Source organism: Cricetulus griseus, chromosome 2, assembly GCF_003668045.3.
Source record: "Cricetulus griseus strain 17A/GY chromosome 2, alternate assembly CriGri-PICRH-1.0, whole genome shotgun sequence".
Classification (NCBI taxonomy): Eukaryota; Metazoa; Chordata; class Mammalia; order Rodentia; family Cricetidae; genus Cricetulus; species Cricetulus griseus.
The window spans coordinates 437,468,465-437,491,957 of NC_048595.1; the positions used below are offsets into that span (position 1 = coordinate 437,468,465).

The 23,493-nt window shown below is 41.6% G+C and overlaps 1 protein-coding gene across 1 annotated transcript in view; it reads left to right on the plus strand.

Annotated features, from left to right (window-relative positions):
* Positions 1-407: 407 nt before the first annotated feature.
* The window catches only part of Cab39 (calcium binding protein 39), a 75,143-nt gene continuing 52,057 nt past the window's right edge, over positions 408-23,493 (plus strand). Inside the window, exon 1 of the mRNA XM_027397438.2 lies at positions 408-542. The gene's annotated coding sequence lies outside the window, so the exon portion shown is untranslated. The remainder of the gene's footprint in view (positions 543-23,493) is intronic.

The window sequence follows — 23,493 nt, forward strand, 5'->3', positions numbered from 1 at the left end:
CTTCTGAAGCTTTTTTCTGTGACCCCAGCTCTTCTCTCGCCTGCGTTTCAGGCGTCCTGAGTCCTCCCGGGCGCCCGGGGGCGCCCGAGGCTGCAGAGGGCGCTGCAGCGCCGCCCGACGTCGCACCTTCGGCGGCTGCGCAGTGCGCACGTCAAAGCCGGGCTCGAGCAGGAGCTGGGCGCGGGGCGCCAGGAGCCGCGCGGCCTGAGAGAGTCCGGGGCTTCAGGAGCCGCGCGAAGGCGGAGGAGACCTCAGAGGCGAAGGCGGTGCCGGGCCTCAGAGCCACAGCCGCATCCACACCGAGCGCAACAGCGCGGCGGCCACCGCGGGAACCGCCTGGGCCACCGTCCGCCCGCGCAGCCGCCGCCGCCGCCGCCCGCCGCGGGAGCCCGTCGCCGGGAGCAGCTGCGGGCGGAGGACAACGGAGGGCCGGAGCGCCCGAGCCGCGCCGCGGGGACCGAGCGAGCAGCCCGAGGCGGCGGCGGCCGAGGACGGGGACGGCGACGACAAGGAGAGGGAGCTCCCTGGCCCGGCCCAGCCCCGTGAGTCCCGGCCCGGCCCTGCTCGCGACGCGGACGCCCGCCGCTTCCGCCCGCGCCCGCCTCCATTTTCCCGGGTGGCGGCGGCAGCGGCGCGGCGGGGAGCGGCCCGGGTCAGCCGGAGCTCCGGGCACCGCCCCTGTCTTCGCCGGTACTAGGCTCCCGGGCCCTGCCGGCCGGGGCTGCGGCTGACCTGAGGAGAGCTGGTCCGGCCAGCTGTCACTCCCGCCGCGCCGGGGACTTGGAGCACCTAGTCCCCGAGCTCCGCGCAGCCTCTCTGTTAGCGGGACGCGGGCACTGTCTTTACAGGGAACCATTCAGGAAAATGCCTAACTGATTTCTGGCTAGGAATTGTGCGTTCGGCGCGTTCCCGGGTTCGGTTGGAGCAATCCAAAGCGCCGACTGCGTGCCGGTGCCGTAGCGACTCCGAGGTGAACCGGGCCGGGAGGTGGCCTCCCTTGGGGAGCTTTAACGTCGTGATGTGAGAGATAAGACGAGTACACAAATAGCCACGATACCAGGCAGGAGGGGGACAGATAAGTCCTGTTGAGGAACTACCAATTGCTGGAAAGGTGTTCGGGGAAGACCAGACCTGTCGATCGTTTGTTTCCGCCTTCCCACGAATCTGGGAGGTTTCCTGGGCGAGGCGGTGCTAAACCGGGTCTGGAAGGCTCGATTGGATTTGGGAGAAGGAGGTTGCAGAGAAGGGCGTGGAGGGGCAACCAAGCTGTAGAGGACAAAGGTACAAAGAGCATGGGAATGTTGCTAATTCCATCGTCGAGTGCCGCGATCGGCGGGGTAGTCTAGAGAGGCAGTTGGGGGTCAGATCTTTGAATGGTGTAGAGGAGCTGTTTGAGCGACCTTCCACGGAAAACTTAGAACTCATTTTTCAGTGACTCATGAAGCCGGAAATGTATGCTAGGGCACATTAAAGGCGCTCTCGTGAAAGACAGAGCAGAGAAGGCCACAGTCAGGAGTTGACATTGTTCCTTAAGTATAATGCCGTTTGAGATCGATTTTTGACAGCTTCCTGGATATTTAAGTAAATCTATGGCCAAGCCAAGGAAAATACCTTTTGTCAGAAGTTATGGGAAGAGGTGCCTAAACTAACCACCTCTGCACACACAAGGTGTTCCGTGTTAGCGAGTTCTTTAAAATTGCATCAGAACTTCTGGACCTGTGTGTGGGAATTGAAATTTAAACTGCCAATTTATAAAAATTTTTAAAAATTGTTAGCAATAGCTTAAACAGACAGACAGTTGAACATACACCCTTTGTTAAAAGGGTTAAATTTTTGTTTTTAGTTATGAAAATATTGGAGAGCCCGAAGTGAAAGTTTTTAAGCTCTATTTCATAAATTAAAAAAACCCCCACAAACTAGCAAGTAATTAGTAACTGCTGGAAGCGTACAGTATATAGCTTGTGGAATTGACTTAGAAGTTATTATTGGCTTAGTAAACTCTTGTATGAGCAAGGAAATACTTGCTTTTTTCACTTTTACATTTTCCTTTATCAAAGTAAGTCATGATATAGTTGATGGTAGTGGTGTACATTTTAGTTCAGGGCTTGGGAGGCAGAGGCTGGGCGATCTCTGAGCATGAGGCCAACCTAGTCTTCATAAGGAACTCCAGGCCAGACAGATAGATACACAGTGAGACCCTCTCTCTCTATCTCTCTCTGTCTCTCTGTCTCTCTCTCTCCTTTTTAAAGACATGCTCTTTGAAATGTGGAAGTAGGAGCCCATCTCTCCTTTCTCTACTTCCCTATCTCCCCACCCCACACCCATCTTTAGAAACAGGGTCTTACTGTGTAGCTCAGGTCCTTCGCAACTTGCCATCCTCCTATTTTGGACTTCCAGGTGCTAGAATTATAAAAACCACTGGGCTGTTGTTGTTGTTGTTGTTGTCTTAATCCTACCACTTAGATTTTGTTGCTATCAGCAATTTTGCATATTTCCTTTTTTGGTCTTTTAATATGTATATTTTCTTTACATAAAGAAACATACTGTGCATTTATTTGTTTGTTTATTTATTGGTATTTTGAGACACCATCTTACTCTGGCCCAGGCTGTCCTGGAACTTGATGTGGAGGCCACGCTAGCTTCAAAACTCCAGATAGTTCTACCAGTTCAGCTTCCTAAATGCTGGGATTGCAGGCATGAATCTGGAAGCTTTCCCAAGTGCCTTTTACCTGACAAGGTTGCATTTTTACTTACAGTTTCTTGTTTGAAGTGTATTTATTAGCTTCTCTTCAAAGTTTGGACCTCATTGCTACTTATTTAATATATTTTTATTTGGCAACATATAGAAGAGCACATAGCAGACGTACTTTTAGAAGGGCACCAAGGGCAGGGAGAGATGGCTCAGTGGTTAAGAGTGTGCACTGCTCTTGCAGAGGACCTCAGTTCTGTCTCTGTTGTGTTTCTAGAATCCAGTTCAGTTCACAACTGCCTGTGTAGCTCCAGCAGCTCCACCCCACTCTTGTCTTCCACTGACACCAGAGCTTGTGTTCACATTCCCACATATGTACACAGTTTTTAACGTTTTCCTTAGAAGAAGGGTGTGTGAAAAGATTACATCCATGGCTAACACACTGTCTCCCATACACTGTAATGCTGTGGCCCTTCCTATCCTCTACCTACTATTAAAGATACCTCTGTGCTAGGGCTGACCACAGAGGTAACTGCTTTTTTATTATGACATTAGGAAGATTCAGGCTGAATATGTTTCCTATTGTCATAAGAAATTTCTCAGTGAAATGATAGGTTGACATGGGGGGGCTTTTTTAATTTTAAGGTAGCTTAGTTTAGTTTTATTGGCATTTTAGACTGTAGGTCCCTTATTAAATCAGCTATTTACATTCTAAAATCAGTTTTCCATTCTAAAATGTATTTTTACAGTCCCTGTTTCTTTTTCTAAATAACATAGAAAATGAGATAATAAAGTAGTTTTTTTTTTTTTTTTTTTTTTCCCCTCAGAGACAGGGTTCAGAGACAGGCTGACCTTGAACTCCGCTACCAGCCTCTGCCTCCCGAGTGCTGGAATTAAAAGCATGTACCACCACCACCCATCTTTGTTCCTGTCTTGTTTGTTTGTTTTTGTTTTTTGAGACAGGGTTTCTCTGTGGCTTTGGAGGCTGTCCTGGAGCTTATAGACCAGAGATCTGCCTGCCCCTGACTCCCGAGTGCTGGGATTAAAGGCATGCACCACCAAAGTCCGGCCTGTTCCTGTTTTTTTGAGACAGGGTCTCATTCAGAACCTCAGACTGGCCTGAATTTAACTTTGTTGCCTAGGCTGGCCTAGAATTTGTGGTAATCTTTCTGCTTTAGTCAGATACTGGGGTTACAGATGTGTGCCACCATACCCTGCAGACTTTGGTTTTCATATGATTAATGTGAAATAGTTTGAAAAGTCCAGTTACTAAATGGGTTTGGTTTTATTATTTGTCTTATGTGAATGTATATACTATATAACATCTTTGTTATTTTGTAATACTCAAAGCTTTTCTTTTGGTCAATTTGTGTCAAGTATAGATTTTTGTAGCAATTACTTTTTCTGAGAAGTTGATCACTGACTGTTGATACTTCTTGCAGGCTGTATAAATATTTAAGTATAGATGCAGACACACAAAATCACACTCCCCTCCCAACAAGCAAAAGATACAAGATAAAACCCAGTAGCAGGCCAAAATTTCAGGTACTGTCTATTGTTGATGTTGTAAATCTTAACCTCTTTTAAACAATCCATTTGCCTCTTTTGAGACAGTGTTTCTCTGTGGCTTGGAGGCTGTTTTGGAACTAGCTCCGCTCATGTTTTAATAAGGTGTTTGCTTTTATGGGCACTCCTGTGTATTATATAAATAGGAATGTCATAGATAATATGGATAGTAGCAAAATTTGTAGATAAAATTACATCATAATGATAAAGCTTGGGAAAATGGAATCTTCATGGATCCCTGGACTAGGTTACTTCTGACTTTGGATGTTTCATTCCAGAGGTGTGAAGAAACTGTATTTGTGTGTGTGCAGGGCAGACCAGGTAGTTGAATTTTCGTGAGAGCATATAGTCATTCTCTTGGCTTTTGTCATAGAAGACTGATATCTGAACCTTTAGTGAAAGAACGTGTGAGCCAGGCAGTGGTGGCACACACCTATCATCCCAGCACTGGGGAGACAGACGGATCTCTGAGACTAGGCCAGCCTGGTCTACAGAGTGAGTTCCAGGACCACCAGAGCTGTTTCGCAGAGAAACCCTGTGATTAAACTTTGTGTGGTTTTATTTTTGTGCTTTTTGTTTTATCTGGGGTCCTGGTATGTAGCCCACACCAATCTCAATGGCCCTTGTGCTTCCTCCTCCTTTGAGTGAGTGCTTGGGGTAACAGACATGTGGTGGTGTGGCATCGTTCCTGAATAGAGTAGTCTTGACTATGGAACTGGTTCTTGGGTTTTTTGTTTTGTTTTTGTCTTCTTTTTGGTTTTTGAGGATGGGTTTCTGTCTTCGAAGTCTAGACCAGACTGGCCTCAAATTCAACAGAGATCCACCAGCTTCTGCCCTCTAGTGCTGAGATTAAAGTTAGTGCTGCGATTAAAGGCAGGGGCCACCACAAACTGGTTTAATCACTTGTGTCAATCAGTGTACATGGTGGAGGGAACAAATGGAGGCAGCATTTTTACTACCTTTACTTGTAGACTAGTCTGAGGTAAGACGGTAAATGTTTTGCTTCTGCTTCTCAGACTATCCAAGGATGAGAAGAGTTATTGAGGTTCCTGGTAACAGAGCTTCGATTAAAGGTGCTCATTGCAATCAGCATCCTGTATGCATAGGCATGTGTGTTGGTGTGTATAGTTCTCTACCTTTTTTTTTTTTTTTTTGCCATTTTTATCTTACAGAACTTATGCTGTCATTTAACTTTCCCCAGGAAGGAAGGGGCGGAGGAAGATAGACTTGTGATCTATAACAGCAGTGAGTTTAAACTAGCAGAGGAAGGGGGAATGGCATGCAGAGAATTGCAAGAGGTCAGTCAGGTGTGAAGAAGTCCCAAAGGAGAGTGGTACAGCCTGCCCAGGCCATTTATGTTGACTGTGTCCATCACATACCAATTCCTTCATTGTTTCTTCTAAGTTGAGACGTTGTTACTCTTGATACTCAGATTCAGTGGATTGTTGTAAGCTGTAGAATTATGTGTGCTTGTTTATATGTGCATGTTCTGCAGGGAATGGGCACAGGGCCTCATTGTGGCCTAGGTTGGCCTCCAGTTCACTGTTGCAGACCAGTCTAGCTTCCAGTGCATGGTCTTCCTCCCTCAGTTTCCAAGTGCTGGCTTACAGGCATGTACCACCACACTCAATTCTGTGTGTGTATGAGCGTGCTATTACAAAGAAAGGAAACCTAGTTAACCAATGTTTAGTGGCAGCCTGGTTTTACTGAGTAGTTATTCTTTGGTGCATGGGTATATTGTTGACTAAGGAAGTACAGTAATGTTAAAACATGACAACTCATTGATTAGTTTTAATAAAATGTTTGCCTGAAAAACAAAACATAGTTTTTGTGGCTTGGTGTTTAGTCGCTACTTTATAGCCTTGTTTAATGATCAATAGCTTGCCCTCTAACAGAGTGCTGTTAATTTTGTTGGTCATAGTTCTTCCTCCACAGATTACAAAATCCTGCTGTATTAAGCACAGGGGAAAACAGCCTGAACAGATTGAGGTTTACAAGTCTGTTTGGCCCACTCTTGGGTTCATGGGATTTGGAGGGCAGGGCAAATCTCTGGGTTAAAAGCACTGTGCTTAGATTGGGATCCTTACCTCTCCTTCAGTGGGTTATAACCCAGGCAAGTTCCTGAACTCCCTTTTATCTTAGATTCCTTGGGTGAGAGGGTTTTGGGCCTGGCCCATACTAACTGTCCAGACATCATAAGTTCTGTGATGCTAATAATAGACTGTTCTGGGTGGAAGATACTTTAGAACTTCAGAAACAATGTAGTCAGAATGGTTCTTTCTGCGGATGGAAACACTGAAGCTCACTGCACCTGGAAGCAGTGTTTGGTTAACTTTGCAGGTAGGGTTTTCTGCCAAGTGCAGCCACTTGCCCAGGACTGTACACCTTATGAGCTGTGGAACTGCAGCTGGAGCTGGGTCCCTTTGTTCTTCATGTGGATTGCTTGAGTGGAATTTTTGTGCTTTATGTCTTTTTTTTTTAATCTATTTTTTAAAACAATGACAGAAATTGTATTCCGTATATGTTAAATAGTCTTTAGCACATAGTATGCATTTTTTTTGTTTTAGTATACAAGGGTTCATAATTATGTTTGGGGTGGCGGTATGCAGTTTAAAGGCGAAATGAGACTCACGGGATATGAACAAAAATTACTAGATTAATTTCCCATGGCTACTGTTACCTGTTGACATGTTGGACACACCTAAGGTGAGTAGTAGTGTCTCATTATTACAGATGGGAAACTAAAGTGAACGACTTCTCTAAGGGCAGTTGAGCTGGGATTGGAAACCAGGTCCACCCCACTTCAGAATAGGAACTCTCTGGGCTGAGCATTACTTCATCATCTGAAACTGTTTTTCTCAGTAAGGGTTTGGTTTCTTGTTCAGCTCTTTTGAGTTAGTGTATTAAAATGAAGGTTTATAAATAAAGGCAGTTGAGGATTTTTAATAGATTTCTAAACAATAACCACATGTTATAATTTCAAAAAAGATGGTTTGTTTAAACTGCTTTAGTTGTATAATCATAATTGCTTAGTAGTTTATAGTTTAGTCAGGCTGATGGGTAGCATTTATTTTTTTACATCACTCCTGTGAGAACGAGAGAGGCATGTGGGCAGTAGACAGGGCTGGGTTCTGGCAGGATGACTAATAGTGTTGTCACTCTGGGCTTCAGTCATCCTGGATTCTACCAAGAGGCCTAGGTTGGAAGCTCCTCAGGTCTCTAGTCCTCTTACTTTCTGTGGTCCTGTTGTTGGGCTGTGATGTTGGAAGCTCCTTAGGTCTCTAGTCCTCTTACTTTCTGTGGTCCTGTTGTTGGGCTGTAATGTTGGAAGCGCCTCAGGTCTCTAGTCCTCTTACTTTCTATGATCCTGTTGTTGGGTGTGACTTACCTTTTTCCCTCTGGGGTTTGTGGTCTCGAAGGCTGTTTCTTGTGAGAACTTGTGGGCATGTGACTCGCTCACTTGCACATTTGTCTCCCCGATGTTCAGGTGCCTGGAATTATTTCACACTATTTAAGTGCTCTGCATAGGGCAAAGGTGAACAACAAAAAGTCCGTTTTCTAATTCTTTACCTTTGTAGTTACAAAATGTTGAGAACTGATGTTAGGTGGTAGTAAAGTACAACTTAATTAAGTCAGATAATGATTAACAAGTTCTCAAAGCCTCCCATGAGTTGCATTGTCACAATTGTGAAGTCTTGTGAGCTGTTTGGGGGGGGGGGGACCTGAACCAAAGGTTCAGTGAGTGGAAGGACCAGACCTGGAGAGTCAGGGTGGAGACAGCAGTTCCTGGCAGGTGTTTGATGCTCTGCTTGCATAAAGCTTCTGCATTGACTGAGCAACTCCTCTTGGCCTATCTGGGATTATAACATGGCCCAAGACAAGGTGACACATGTGAGTAACAACTCCTCAGGTGACTTGCTTGATTCACATGCTACAAACATACTGCTAATTAGCCTGGCTTCAGGAAATTGTTGGTCTGTCTATCTAAATCACTTTTTTTTTTTTTTTTTTTTTTTTTTTTTTGGTTTTTCGAGACAGGGTTTCTCTGTGGTTTTGGAGGCTGTCCTAGAACTAGCTTTTGTAGACCAGGCTGGCCTCGAACTCACAGAGATCTGCCCGCCTCTGCCTCTCCAGTGCTGGGATTAAAGGCATGCACCACCACCACCACCACCTGGCTCTAAATAACTCTTTTCTGCTTATTGGCAAACTATCAGCCTGTTTATCTTCTAGATACTCCTGGCAGGCAGGCAGGCAGGCAGGAACTTGGCTTACCTGTATAATCTATGCAGATCTTCTGGTTTTCACTCCTTTACAGGAGGACTTTTTATTCTTTGTCCAGTCTTTACCAGTTGTGTTAGGCTTAGAGGTTGTGAGTTGTTTGGAATTGAAAGTTCTGGTAGTGGTTCTCACTTTTGAAAAACTTTTTTTGTTGTTGTTTTGTTTTTTTGACACAGGTTTCTCTGTATAACACCCCTAATTGCCCTGGAACTCACTAGGTAGACAGACCATGCCAACCTCAAACACAGATCATCCTGCCTCTACTTTCCAAATGCTGGGACTAAAGGTGTGCACCATCACACCCGGCTTGAAAAGCTTTAAGGTTTTATTTCTTATGTATACAACATTCTGCTTCCATGTATATCTGCACACCAGAAAAGGGCACCAGATCTCATAACAGATGGTTGTGAGCCACCATGTGGTTGCTGGGAATTGAACTCAGGACCTCTGGAAGAGCAGTCAGTGCTCTTAACCTCTGAGCCATCTCTCCAGCCCTTGAAAAGCTTTTTAAGGGCTCTTGCTTCACTTTGTATTTTTAGGGAATAAAATATTCTGTAAATAACAGTTGATCCAGGCATATGATAATGTGATAAGATTTGTAGTTGGCTGAGATGGACTGCTTAACTGAAGTACATTTTCCTGTTCACTTAGCACTGCTGTGTTTGCACTTGAAAGTGATTTACATAATAAAAAAGATTGTAGTATAAAGTTGAAGGATCCCCCTTTCCTGGTAAGTTTTATCAAGTGTGTTTTGTGGAGGATGATTAGTCTTTTGATAGATCAGTAGCTCTGTTATTGTGGGTCTTTTGTGGGGGAAGGGTCTCATGTCCAGGCAGGCCTTGAATTTTCTGTGTAACTGAGGATGACCTTACATTCCTGATTTTTTCTGCTGCTGCTTCCTGGGTGTTTGTTACAGGCATAGAGCACAGCTGCTTATTTGGGTTGTTTTGTTTAAATGGTTGATCCCAGAGCTCTGCCACCAGGCTTTATCCTTAACCCCCATTTTCTTTTGATCTCATACTTTTTTATGTAATTTATTTTATGTGCATTGGTGTGAAGGTGTCAGATCCCCTGTAACTGGAGTCACAGACAGTTGTGAGCTGCCATGTAGGTGCTGGGATTTGAACTTGGGTCCTCTGGAAGAGCAGCCAGTGCTCCCAACCTCTGAACCATCTCTCCACCCCATTTTTATTTTTAAAGGTGATTGTTTTTTTTTTTTTTTTTCTGTAGAGCTTGTCATCGAAAAATAGTATGCATTATGATCCTTTCCAAAGGCACCATAATCTTCCCAACTTGCTGAAGTTATTTGGTCATAATGTTCCTTTCCCTGGGAAGACACATAAACACCTTAGAAGAGGTTCCATTGGAATAGTTTGAAAAATGTTCTCTTTGCATACTTACTGGTATGATTTTCATAGCACTATTTTCTGATAAAGATGTTAACTTTTTTTTTTTTTTTTTTTTATAGCAGTCTTGCTTTGTAGCTCTGGCTGGCCTGGAGCTTTCGAGGTAGACTAGGCTAGCTTAGAACTTTTGGCAGTTTTTGTTTCTTGCTTTCTGAGTGATGGGTTTACAGGTGTGTGTGCTACTATGCCCAGCTAGGAGATAGTAACTTTTTACCAGAATTAAAATTTTTGTTTTTGAAATGAGGTGTTTTGGTTCTTTTTTTCTTTCTTTCTTTCTCTTTCTTTCTTTCTTTCTTTCTTTCTTTCTTTCTTTCTTTCTTCCTTCCTTCCTTTCTTTCTTTCTTTCTTTCTTTCTTTTTTTGCCTACATGTATGTGTATTTACCATGCACATAGTAGGTGTCAGATCCCCTAGAACCAAAGATACAGATGGTTGTGAGCCACCATGTGGGTGCTAGAAATCAAAAGTCTGGTCCTCTGGACAACACTGTGCCACTTCTGCAGCCCATGAAGCAGTTTTTAAACCTTATTGTATATGAGGCTTTCCTATATTCTAGATTTGTTAATGCTTGTTGTGAGCTATTATATCACGGGTTCAGAGAGGAGACTTACAGCAGGTAGATTGGGGGTTGCTAAAAAAGTATCATCTGAGGGCCAAAAGGAAATAAACTGGCTCATGCACGCATTCCTCTTTTTGTTCTTCAAGAAATGTTCTTTCCAAAAGTTCTCTCTCAAAAGGCAAAAGGCCTCTTTAAGATTTCTCCTTAGCTGGGCGTTGGTGGCGCCCGCCTTTTAATCCCAGCACTCGGGAGGCAGAGGCAGGCAGATCTCTGTGAGTTCGAGGCCAACCTGGTCTCCAGAGCGAGTGCCAGGATAGGCTCCAAAACTACACAGAAAAACCCTGTCTTGAAAAACCAAAAAAAAAAAAAAAAAAAAAAAAAAAAAAAGAAAATTCTTCTTAAAAGTTCTGTCCTCAAAAGTTCTTTCTCTAAAAGCTCTCTTAAAGTTCTCTTAAGATCTAAAAGTTCCTTCTAAAAATTCTCTAAAAAAATTCTTCTAAAAGGTCTCCAAAAGTTCCTCTTCATCCCACATGGCTTCTAGTTTTTATATCCACAGGTACATTTGACAACACTGGCAATAGGGCATGCATATCTCTCAGAGCCAGGAAGGTGAAGGTGGATAGGGTCTTGAGAAAGGCAGATGCCTCATTCGTTTGTGTGTGTGTGTGTGTGTGTGTGTGTGTGTGTGTGTGTGTGTGTGACTGTCTGTCTGTCTGTCTGTCTGTCTGTCTGTCTGTCTCGGGCATGACTTGCATAATGTCCTGGCAAACTTAAGTCTCAGGGGGGATGTGACTTGCTGTTAAATCATTAAAGGGGACTTCTCAGCGCTATATCAAAAGGAAAAGCTAAGGGTATGTAGTGTGAGATCTGGTGACTGCCACTCTTACTGCTGACACTCCGGTGAGAAGGAACTCCTTTCTCTGGTGCCTATTTGAGAATACAAAATACCCAGTATATATTCTATATACAGCTAAATTCATAGTAACAAATATTCTGAAGTTGATGCCTAGAATATTAATTGCTACTTCTGTAATAAATGATAAAGGCCTCCAACATCTCACCCTTTTTCAGTTTTTTTTTTTTTTTAAAGGTGTATAAATCTCTCTCCTTGGTTAGTGTAAACTGTTGATAAATAAAAGTCTGAAGATGACTTAAAGTAGAATGACTAGTACACTGCTGGGGTTATTTGGGATGAATCCCACTATGGAAAAGGGGAGTGCTATGACTTTGCAAGGGTTCTACAGAGATATCAGTGACTATTCAAAAGGCAGGTATCCCCAGGGCTTTGCAAGTGGGGTTTCCTCCAACGGAATGCATGATGATCTGGCTGGGTCAGCCTTGTGATTTTGTCAACTGAGATCTCATTGTACGATGCTTGTGGCCTGTAACACTATTAGATACATTTTTAGGTTACATGGATTATAAAAAGCAGGGGATATGAGTGCGGCTGTACTATAGAGACAGTTCTGTGGTGAAACAGCTCAAAAGCTCAGTGTTTAAAGGCCATAAAAAAGGGCTTAAATCCCAGTTCTATGCTGCTAGGGAGCATTTTGTAGGCCCGTTCTTCCCTACTTTCCTACTGCTGTCTGTCTACAAAGAAGCTGTGAAGGTTCGATAAGAAAATGTTGTGCACAGTATCTGTGTTCCAAGTTCCTAGTACATGGTAGCTGTTAATGTAACTGAGGCTCTCGGAGCCCTTCTTCTTTGCCATATATACTTTCAGAAATATTTTATGACTCTGGAAATTCTTTAAGTAGCCTACAGTGAACCTGGACTGGACTCTTTGATCTGTAGTTGAATATGTCATTCGCTGTGATGTCAGCAGAAAGGACACTCTTAAAAGTTTTGCCTTCCTAGTTATGAGCTTTAAGGTACAGTGTTACACAATTTAAAAGTTTCTTTTACACAATTCCTTAAGTAAGCATGTAATTAAATACAAACATATTCATACTAGCCCAGCATCATGGTGCATACTTATAATCCTAGCTCCCAGAATGTTGAGGCAGGAGGCAGGATCACACATTTGATTTTACCGTGGGCTACATTAGTGACCCTATCTAAACAGTGTGCATACTTGCAACAATGATTAATTTCTTGTAATTGTTTTTTTAATGATTATTTTTATTTTATGTGCATTTGTGTTTTGCCTGCGTGTATGTATGTGTGAGGGTGTTTGGCCATCTCTCTCTCTAACTTAATTGACAGGATTTTATGGAGGTTCCAGACATGTGGCAGGTAGTAGTTGAATAGTGTTTATATGTGTACATGTGTCTGCAGGTGCTGAAGAGGCCAGAAGAGGGTGTCAGATTCCCTGAAGCTGGGACCCCCTGGAACTGGAGCTATAGACAGTTGTGAGCTACCATGTTGGTGTTGGGAATTGAACCCTGGCCCTCTGGAAGAAGAGTTAGTACTCTTAACCATCGAGCTATCCCCAACCCTGTTTCTTGTAGTTCTTATTCACTAAAACAAAATTAATACAGGTTACTTTAGTACTCCTGTTAACATTTCTACTGTCACTGGGGCCTTAACCAAGAAAAGAGGTCAGTAATGGTAGAGACCAAATCGTCTATTGTCTTAAACATAACTGGCTACTTCATGTATTTTTGTGACCCACAACAACACATTTGAGTGTTCTAGCCCCAGAGTAAATTTCTTCTTGCTTGACTTTTTTTTTTTAAGACTTTAAAAAAATTATATTTCATAACCCCCTGCTCCTCCCCCTCAAAATAGGTCAGGGGTGGTGGCATATGTCTTTCATCCTGGCACTTAAGAGTCAGGCTTTGAGTTTGGGACCAGCCTGGTCTACATAGAGTACCAGGACAGCCAGAGCTGCATAGTAAGACCCTTATCTCAGGAAAAAGAAAAAATCATGTTTCAACTGTAGTGTATTTGAATGTGTGAGTGTGTATGTACCATAAATTCAGGTACCTCCAGGGGACAGAGGTGAAGAAACGCATCTAACATGGTGCTGGGAACTGAATTCAGGTCCTCTTCAGGAGCGGCAGGTACTCTTAACTGCTAAGCCGTCTCTCCAGACCTCTGATGAACACTTTTTATGGGAGTTTCTCAGGATGTACCTGAAGACGGCTTTTGTGTTGTGTACAGTGTGTAGTCAATGGAGTCACTAGTCTGGAATATGACAGAGGTACTAAAATAAGCTGTAGCCAGCATCCTCTACACGTCAGTTCATATGAAAATAGCACATGAATCCTGTGCTGGTGTAAGCAGGTAGAACAAGATGAAAAATAAGTAACTGGCAACCTATACATGTATACAGTTGCTAGTACATTGTCAAGACATAAATAAGTATTCAGCCCATATGTAAGAACCTAGTGTTTTCATGTGTTTAATAATTGAAACAGTCTCAGTTATAAATCTAGAAAGGTTCCTTCATTCAGAACTCTGGTGCAGAGCTCAACCTTGTACATGGCGTAGTTTTTTGTCTTGACAAGACTGGATTGTAGACCCATCCTGGAACATAGCCAGGCCAAGCCTTCTACTCAGGCTATGTTACTGAGTTTACCAACAGTGATGATTAAGGAGCTGAGAAGAAATGGAGACTAGAGAGTTATCTGGGAAGAAGAAATCTCAACTGAGAAAAATACCCTCATAAATCAGATTGGCCTTGAGTCAAATCTGAGGCATTTTCTTGATCTCAGCACTTGGGAAACTGAGGCAGGAGGCTCACAAGATTGAGGCCGACTTGTGTTACAGTGAGATTTTATCTTTAAAAGGAAAATCCTCCAATATTGCTATTTCTCCCTTTACTTAGCATGTTCTTATTCTGTCCAGGACAGCAGGACAGCAGGACAGCAGCAGGCACCATCCATGTACTTTGTCTCCTCACTTTGTTTTCTAAGAGTTTGTGCTCAGGAGGAATGGTCTGTAGAGTTAGCACTCTCTTGGAGAATGCTAGACCGAGAAAGCCTGAGGTTAAATATCCACCAGTGCCAGACCCAGGCTCTGTGGCTTACATCCCAAACCTCCTCTTCTGAATTTCTCTGTTTGTGACTGGAATAATAATCTTCTGGACTTGTTGTGTGATAGTACAGGTGAAGTGAATAGAACAGAACCAATAAATACCAGTTGTTACTCTCTATAACAATTCTCTGTTTAACTAAACTTGCTGATATTTTATAGTTTCTGGAACCATTTTGGAAAGTGCTGGGATTATCAATGTCTCACTATACCCAGCTAGTTATAATGTTAAACTTAGTAAAATGAATACACTCAGTTAAAGAGCTAAAGAATTCAGCCCAGGAGCCATATTTTACATAGAGATACTTGATTTCTTGCTAGCGGTGTTATAAATGTCAGGACAGAAATACTCTGGCTATGAAAAATGAAATGTCTAAATATGAAATATTTGGGATCACTAAAAAAAACAAAACTAAACTTTTAAGAAACCATACAGTCTTAAGAAAAAGTGGGAAGACTAAGCAAGAAAAAAAATCTCATTGGTATATTAATTTGTATTTATTTAGTGTACACACACTCACATTATGTATGTAAGCGCTTGGACACACACATGCCATGGTGTGCCTGTGGAGATCAGAGGACAGCTTGGAGGAGTTGGTTGTCTTCTTCCACTGTGTGGGTCCTGGGGAATCACACTTGACAGCAATGCCTCTCCATGCTGAGCCATCTCAGTAAAACCCACTCACAGACCTCACTATATTTAGGAACCTATTTAATGAGTGCAGTTAATCACACATTTGGAGGGAAGCAGGGAAACAGGGTCTTTATGTGTAGCCCTGGCTGTACCGAAGAAACTCACTCTGTAGACCAGGCTGGCCTCCAACTCAGAGATCCACCTGCCTCTGCCTCCCAAATGCTGGGATTAAAGGCGTGCGCCACCAACGCCCAGCTAGCTTTATGTTCTTGAATGAGCAAACTGAGCAGGAAATTAATCAGACAGTGCTGTTAAATACATTTCAGATAGGTTATGTTCTAAAACACTAGGGAAATGATAGTATCTAAATAAATAAATGCAGGTAGACAAGGTGGGAGGCATTAAGTTGAGATTTTGAGAAGTGGTAATGTTCCAGTCTAGTTGGCTTGAAAACACAAGATAGTCAGGCTGGAGATACGGCTCAGTGGATAGAGCACTGGTTGTTCTTCCAAAGGACCCAGGTTCAATTCCAGGCACTCACATGGCAGCTCACAACTGTTTATAACTCCAAGATCTGACACTCTCACACAGATATACATGCAAGAAAAATGCCAATGTACATAAAGCAAAATAAATAAATTTAAAAAAAAAGAAAGCACAAGATAGTACATACAGTTGTAAGTATATATGCAGCCTAGTATATAAACAGGTTGTAAAGATGTTCATTTCATGTAAACCAGTTAAAAATTTTTTGTTTCTCATAGTTACTATGAATGATTGCCAACTGGTTGTGGAGTTGTAGTTTAACTCTGAATATGCTGAAAATTACTGAATTGTATGCTTTAAATGAGTAAGTTGTAAATTATATCTCAGTAAAACTATTATTTCAAAATACATAGTTATTTTAGCTGCTAAGTGGAAGAAGATGGTTTGACTCTTTAAATCTTTCCAGTGTAAAAGATATTTGAAAAAAAAGTTTTCCAACTTTGTTTTTTGGTGTCACCCTTGTTTTGTTGGTGTTTGGTGCAATGTCATAAATGTGTAAGGTGAAATTTGTGTTACTACCTTAGTGATAAAAGAGAGAGCTGATTAAGCAGCCGAATGAAGTCATTTCTTGAATAACTTGGTATCATCAGATGTTATACACACAAACACCATGTATCTCATTGTTGGCTTTCATGTAATCTTCATGTTGTGAATGAAAAGCACATGGGTTGGCCTTTGCCAAAGGACATGTATTTTTTTTTTTCCAAGCACACAGAGGTTCATAAGCCAAAGTAAAATAGCTCAGTTTGTAGCTGAAACGAGAGCATGTAAAGACACTAGGCTTTGAGGAAAATGTAGTCAAGTCAGTGTAGATCTGAGGGTTCACAAGAAGAGTGCTTGCTTAGCATGCATGAGACCCTGAATTCACTTGCCAGCACCATCAAAAAAGAGTGCAAGTAGCATGGGGGAAATGAGAATGATGGTGTATGCCTGAGGGGAAAATGGCATCCCTCCCCCATCTGGAATGGATGGCTGCTGATGGGAGACTGAAGCATAGGGACACGTTCCTCAAGAGGAACATGGCATCCAGTCTACCATCAGAGTAAAGAGTTGGGACACGGGCATATTCTCCTGGAAATGTAAGGAATTGTCAATATTTGCCAAGAGACACTTGTTTTCATCACTAAGAAATATTTAAGCACTGCTGACCCTGTGGAGGGCTCTTTGTTCTTGCTAGATCAGAATGTGAACACGAACAAAATGGAGAAGTTGGCTAGATCAAGATAGTTAAATGGAAAAACAAATGCCCTGATTTCTTAAGGAAAGTATGCCTTTGTGTTTGTCCTCACACAGTTGCTCAGTTAATCTCCCTTGGTTTGCCAGATTGCCCTGGTGTAGAAGACGGTATCGTTCTACCATTAAATGACAGAGTACTGCTGTCTCCACCTAGTTTGACTTAGGACATTAATTAATTTTGGAGTCAGTGTACTCACAGGTCATTTGAAACCAAAGCAGTTTTAAGAGATTCACTTCTCAGAATGATAGCTGTCATGTTACAATATGTCTAACTATAAAATGTTCTGCCTAGCCCTTTCAGTCTTGAAAGGAGAAATTCTAAGCAAACTGCCTGTATTCTCTCTTCCTTTGATACTACATCCTTCTCAGGAATTGTTACAAAGAGAATTTGGGGCTGTGAACACCAGTTCTCATGTTTCTACTTTACTGAAAGCCATCTCCCCGGTTTATGGTTTGTTTTATTTTAGCCTTGTTGTGTTTAGATTTTAGAGACAGAATTTTCCTATGGAGCCTGAATTAGTCTTGAACTCATGATAACTTCTTCCTCAGCTTCCCAAGTGACAACTGTAGTGCCAGTTTTCAAATAGTTGATATTGTTACTTTGTAACTCTTGCAAATAATCACTGTGCCTTTATTCACTTATCTACATATTTATATAATTTTTAGTTGATTAGTCTATATCTTGTCTGAATCTGCAAACAAATACATTCAAGGGGTATATATTTACAAGATCATTTTAAGAATTAAGTTTAGGATGATCATAGGAGGAAAAAATGCTTTTCCTTCTATAATCTTGAACAGTATACTTTTATTTTGTGAAAATAAGCAGACAATAGTGTTTTTGTTTGTTTGTTTTTATTGGTTCAGCACTGGAGCTTGAACCCAGGACTTTGAACATGCCAGACATACACTACCACTGAGTTCCAAGCCCAGCCTTTTTTCGTTTTTTTAGTCCTTTAATGACACATCTTTACCTCAAAAGTGGGTGTCCAGATTACATGGGAGCACCAGATGATGCCACTGTGAGGTTTGGAGGAGAAATGCCCTTCTCAGGAAAGATGTGCATAGCAGTGTGTCATGCCCCACCCATAAATTGGAACCTTCTTGTGTCTTACAGCAAAGCAGAGATTTTAGTAAGATTTTATCTTGGGAAATAACTCAAATACTTAGGACATGGGAAAAAGACAGTTGTACCTGGGTCTCACAAACAGCTGGAACCAGGTCATAAACATTAAGGTAGTCTGTTTTTACCGCATGTCTCTACTTATTCCATCTTGTACAGAGTTCTCACCTGGCCATCTGCATTTAATAAATGGTTTCTGGGTGGGGACTGGTCTTCCTGGGTTAAACATTCAGTTTGCCTCTTTCAGTTACCATGCAGGTCAGCAGGGGCTTGATTCATGTAAACTATCACACATACTGTGTGGATGGTACATGACAGGGCAGGGGTTGGTAGAAGACATAAGTAGGCAGTGAAGAGCCAGGGATAGTGGTGCATACACAGCTTTAATCTCAGCACCCAGGAGGCAAAGGTAGCTGGATCTCTGAGTTCGTGGCTAGCCTGGTCTATAGAATGAGTTCCAGAACAGGCCAGTTCTCTACATAGAAAAACCCTGTCTTGAAAAAACAAAACAAACAATAATGGCAGTGGCCTGTGACCTTAATAGCAGAGGACTGCTGGTGTTTTAATCTGGCTTGTTTAGAGGTCTAGGATACCAGTGTAATAGATTCCTTGGTTATTTATCTGCCCCAGACTATTTATTTGTTCCTATTTGCTTCTTGCCCTTTTTCTTAGATTTTAGTCTTAAAAGCAGGCTTTGTTTTGTAAGAACCTGTATCTTCAAGATACCCGGGGAGTATGCAAAGAATAAACCATATATAATCATAGGCATTCAGTCCCGTCTCTACAAAGCCACAGTACTTACATTTTTCTTTAGCCTTCCTGGTAGTGTAGAAGGAAAGACTGGAAGATGAACTGTTTGTCTTTGGTCGAAGCCAATATTTGTTGATTGGGCAGCATTTTTGTTTACCTCGTCATTTGTATATTGTTACCCATTTTCATTGTGTTCTTTGCCTATTGCTTGCCACCCCCATCTTCACTTATATTCTTGGTACTTCCTTAATGTCCTCGATGAGATGGGAATAGACTATGAAAATAGTATGCAAGTATAGCTTAGCTGTTAATTTATGAATGGAAAATTTTATACTGCTTAGAAGGATATATTTTGTATGCCTGGTAAAAATAATTTTCTATGAAAGTAGACATTTAAAGCTCTGTTTCTGAAGTGCCTTCCATGTAACAGCAGCTTGAACAGTATGTTGCATAAGCTTGGAAATACTTGTGTTTTTTCTTAAACCAGGAAGGAGATTGATGGGAACTAAATAGACATTACACAAATGAGTAGACAGCGTACACAGTGGAAGAGCCGGGGCTGCCCTTTCATACTACTGAGGAGGCTAGACCACTGTCAGAGCTAAAATTTGACTCTTAAAACGAAGTCCCTTATTTTGATTTTACTGTAAACCATATATATTGATTGCTTTAATGTCCTTTCTCTCTTTTGGCATAGGCTCTTCTTAGCATTGTTTCCTAATTTCACCTCAAGGAGATAACTAATATACTGGATTGGGCACTGTTAAAACAAATTTGTAATGATGCTAAGATTAAAAGCTTATGTTGACACCCATATGCTAAACTTTAAGTGTCCCTTTTTAAGTGTCCCTCACAGCTATGCTATGGGTTGGATTTGGTTTAGTCCTCAGGTGTCCACATGTTGAAGACTTGAGCCTCAATGGATAATAGTCAGGCCACTAAGAAGTGGGCTAGTGCTCCTAGGTCACTGGGACTGAAGTTCTTGTAGAGGGCCATACCCTTTTCTTTTTTGCTTGCTGTTTGAAATGTCACCATTGTTAGCTAGTACAGTGAGGGGCTGGAGAGGTGACTCAGCAGTTGAGGACACTGACTGCCCTTTCAGAGGACTGGGGTTCAAATCCCAGTAGGCATATGCAACTCAACACTCCCAAGATCTGACACTCTCACACAGACATACCTGCAAAACACCAATGCATATAAATAAATAAGGGGGGGGGGACTTAAAGAAAGAAAGAAAAGGTCCTCGTTAGAATTGCACTGATGCAGGGTACTATGCCCTTGATTGGACCTTTGAAACTATGAGCTAAATAAGCATATTTCTTACATTAACCAGACTCTGGCATTTTGTTTCAGTGATGAAAAGCTGACCAGATACCTACTGTCATTTTAGGAAAATGGAAAAATAAGGAGTATTTTTCCTTCTCTCTCTTTACTGACTACTATCCATAGAAAACAAGATAAGGAATGTAGAAAACAGGACAAATTGACTATTGGATCAAGGTTAATACACAAGTAAACCCGTTTTGTGTACTATTAGGAGGAATCCCACATTTGGCTTTGAGTTGGGTAGCTAGAATAAGGAGTCAGTTCCGAGCGAGACTGTATGTTAAGACACACAACAAACTGATGACTTCAGAGAAAGAAGCATGGCTTTTCCAGGATTTAAGGATGTCAGTATAGTATCTACAAATGAACCTCTCAGGCTTAAGTGTAAAAATTTTTGGTTTTAAACCTAAAAGATAATGTTGGCCCTGAGTACAGTATTACTACATCAGTGTTTCTCTGCCTGACCAAGCCCACATGTGATTCTTCCCCCTCAGCCTCTGGCGTTCTGGGGTTATAGGCTTCTACCACTACACCATGTTAAAGTCATGGGTTTATGATGCTCTGGAACTGTCATTATTAACGTCTCATTAAAGTTGGGTACCAGAAAGGTTTGAGGTTATAATCTCAGATAACTGCACTAGCTTTAACAATTAGCTAGTCCTAATAGACAGTACTTGTAGCTGCCTCTGAAAAGTAAAAAGCTTACTCGGGGCTTGATTTCAAATTAGGTGCCTGCATTGACTTGGAGGGCCAGGTCCTGACATATGCCTATAATCCCAGTACTTGGGAGGCAGAGGTAAGAGGATAATGAGTTTGAGGTTAGATACATAAGACTTTGGTTTAAAAACAGATTATGTTCTATTCACAACATACAAGTCCATTATATAAACCGATAGGAATGAAGTGTTTAGGCTAGAATAGATTGACCTCTTCCAGAACTCAGGTAGCCCAGGTTTGAAAGCTGCCATCAGCACCATAGCTAATGCCATTCATTTCAGTCTTAAGACATTTCTGAGCTCATACCATTCATCTTCCATTATTTTGAAATAAGTTCACCCTACTTGCTTCATGACTAGAATACCTGTGGAAATCCAGTTTTCATCAGTGTAACTTCCTGTTCGGACCACTATGGTTCTGCCACTTTAGTTAACAATAATCTTACTATTTGGAAGAGTTAAAAAAAAAAAAATCAGTCAAGATGCTGGGCATCATGGCAGTTCTTTTTATCACAGCATTTAGTTAGGATGCAGAGGCAAGCAGATCTCTGAGTTCCAGGGCTAAATTCTGAGACTCCCTCTCTCAAAAAGCAAAAACAAAAACAAAACCTAAAAAAATAAATTAAATTTAAAAAACCAAGATGAGAGATGTGGGGTATCTGAGTATGAGAATGATAATCTGTGTTAGAATTGTTCCTTTGTGTGCAACAGCACTCAGATATTTAGTCATTGTATATTCTTGGGTTAGTAGCATTCCACTTTTGAAATAGTGAAGGAAAAATAAAATTCTGTGTTGAAAATTTATAGAGGGAAGAACATTTTCAATGTAAAAAGCTCCTGGTTGGAGTGTCTCTCATTGACATCTATTCTCCCTTGGCTGTAAGAAGCTATTGTTCATTGCATTTGAGATAGAGATTTCAAATGAAAAGGCAGATTTTCCAGTTTGACTGTATTGTGCTGTCAACACATCAGGAGTGGAATGTTCTTTGTGCAATAAAAGAAGGCATGTGGCCATTCTGTAAACAACACTGGGCTTTTCAACTTTTGCCTCCACTCCAAGCTTTAATACCTACAGAGCTTGACAAAATTACAAAATAATTTTGTTTCCATATCAGACTTCAGACTGTGGCATATAGCTCTCTAGCTGACTTTTGGCTTTCATCCAAAAGTATCAGTGTCTAAAAGCCAGTTTGGGAGCATCTTCACCTTGATGCCTGCCTTTAGCATGCAGCGTGCCTTCCCTGCCCTCTGATCTTGGTACTGGTAAGGGTTTTCATTTAGGGTATAGTAATGGGATGTTCGTTAATGTTCTATAGATTTGAAGTCTTCTCTGTGTTGTACCTCTCTTCTTCTTATACTTCATACCATGACCTCATCTTCCTAGATCCATGAGCTGAGTTGTTGGTATGTGGTAGAAAATTTTATTTCCTCCAAAAGCACAAGCAACTGCCAGCTTTTGTATGATCCTGTCAGCTAGTGATGGCTGGAGAGGTCTGGTTGCTTCTGATGTTAAGCACTGTTTAGCCTCATTGTTTCATTGAGAACTCTTCTCTCAACCAAGGATCAAGCCTTCATATCTATGCCAATTAATATGTCGACATGGAGGGCAGAAAGGATGTGGTGTCTGGGCAGGAGAAAGGTTGTCTTAGGTAGTAGTATATTCTACTACAGTGGTTCTCAATCTGTGGGTTGAGACCCCCTTTGGGGTCACATACCAGATATTTGCATTATGATTCATAACATAAAGTTGCAGTTATAAGGTGGCAATGAAAATAATGTTATGGTTGAGGCCACCACAACGTGAAGAACTATATTAAAGGGTCACAGCATTAGGAAGGTTAAGAACCACTGCTCTCTATGATCTTAAGGTCTAAAGTACCATGTAGTTGTGCATTCTTTGTCCAAATATTTTTGCTGAAAAAGGTTTATTTACACTAAATACCACTATTTGACAGCTTTCAGGTAGTTAAAAAGAAAACAAATCTATAAATCTCCAGCTATGGTCGTGCAGCTTGGGCGTGTGCAACATGTTTGTGCTTTTGTGGGCATTTGGCCAGAATAACAATAGTAATGCCAGACCTTTAAGGAGAATGATTTCCTAGGTTTATTACTGATTCTGTAGACATTTAAAGCTGTGAGTTTAAGGGTTTTTTCAAAATCCAGTTTTTCATCAAAATGACTAAAGGCAAATTTAGAAATTACCTTTGCAAGTATGACTTTTTAAAGTCACACATTTCTAATACACTATTAATTCTTGAACCTAAAAATATCTTCCAGAAGGTAGTTTTGTCTGAACATACTTGAAATTTGTTTCAGGTTTTTCTCATCTGTTTACAGTTCAAGTTTGAATGTTGCATCCTTCTTCAGGAATTCACTTTCTAAAGGGCAGGGTTGGCTATTTGCTTTTCTTATTTACAAAAATGTGGGCAAGACCATGATGTTTGCCCATGATTATATGGACTGTGTTTGCACAGCCTTGTGACAGAGCAAGTAAGAAGTTTACCCGGAAGAAAAAAATAGATTGCAGTTCCTTTCTTGAAGATTTATTGATACTTTCTCATTCTTTTGTTTTGTTTTTTAAGACAGGGTTTCTCTGTGTAGCTTTGGACCCTGTTCTGGAACTCGCTCTGTAGACCAGGCTGGCCTCACATAGATCAGCCTGTCTCTGCCTCACACGTGCTGTGATT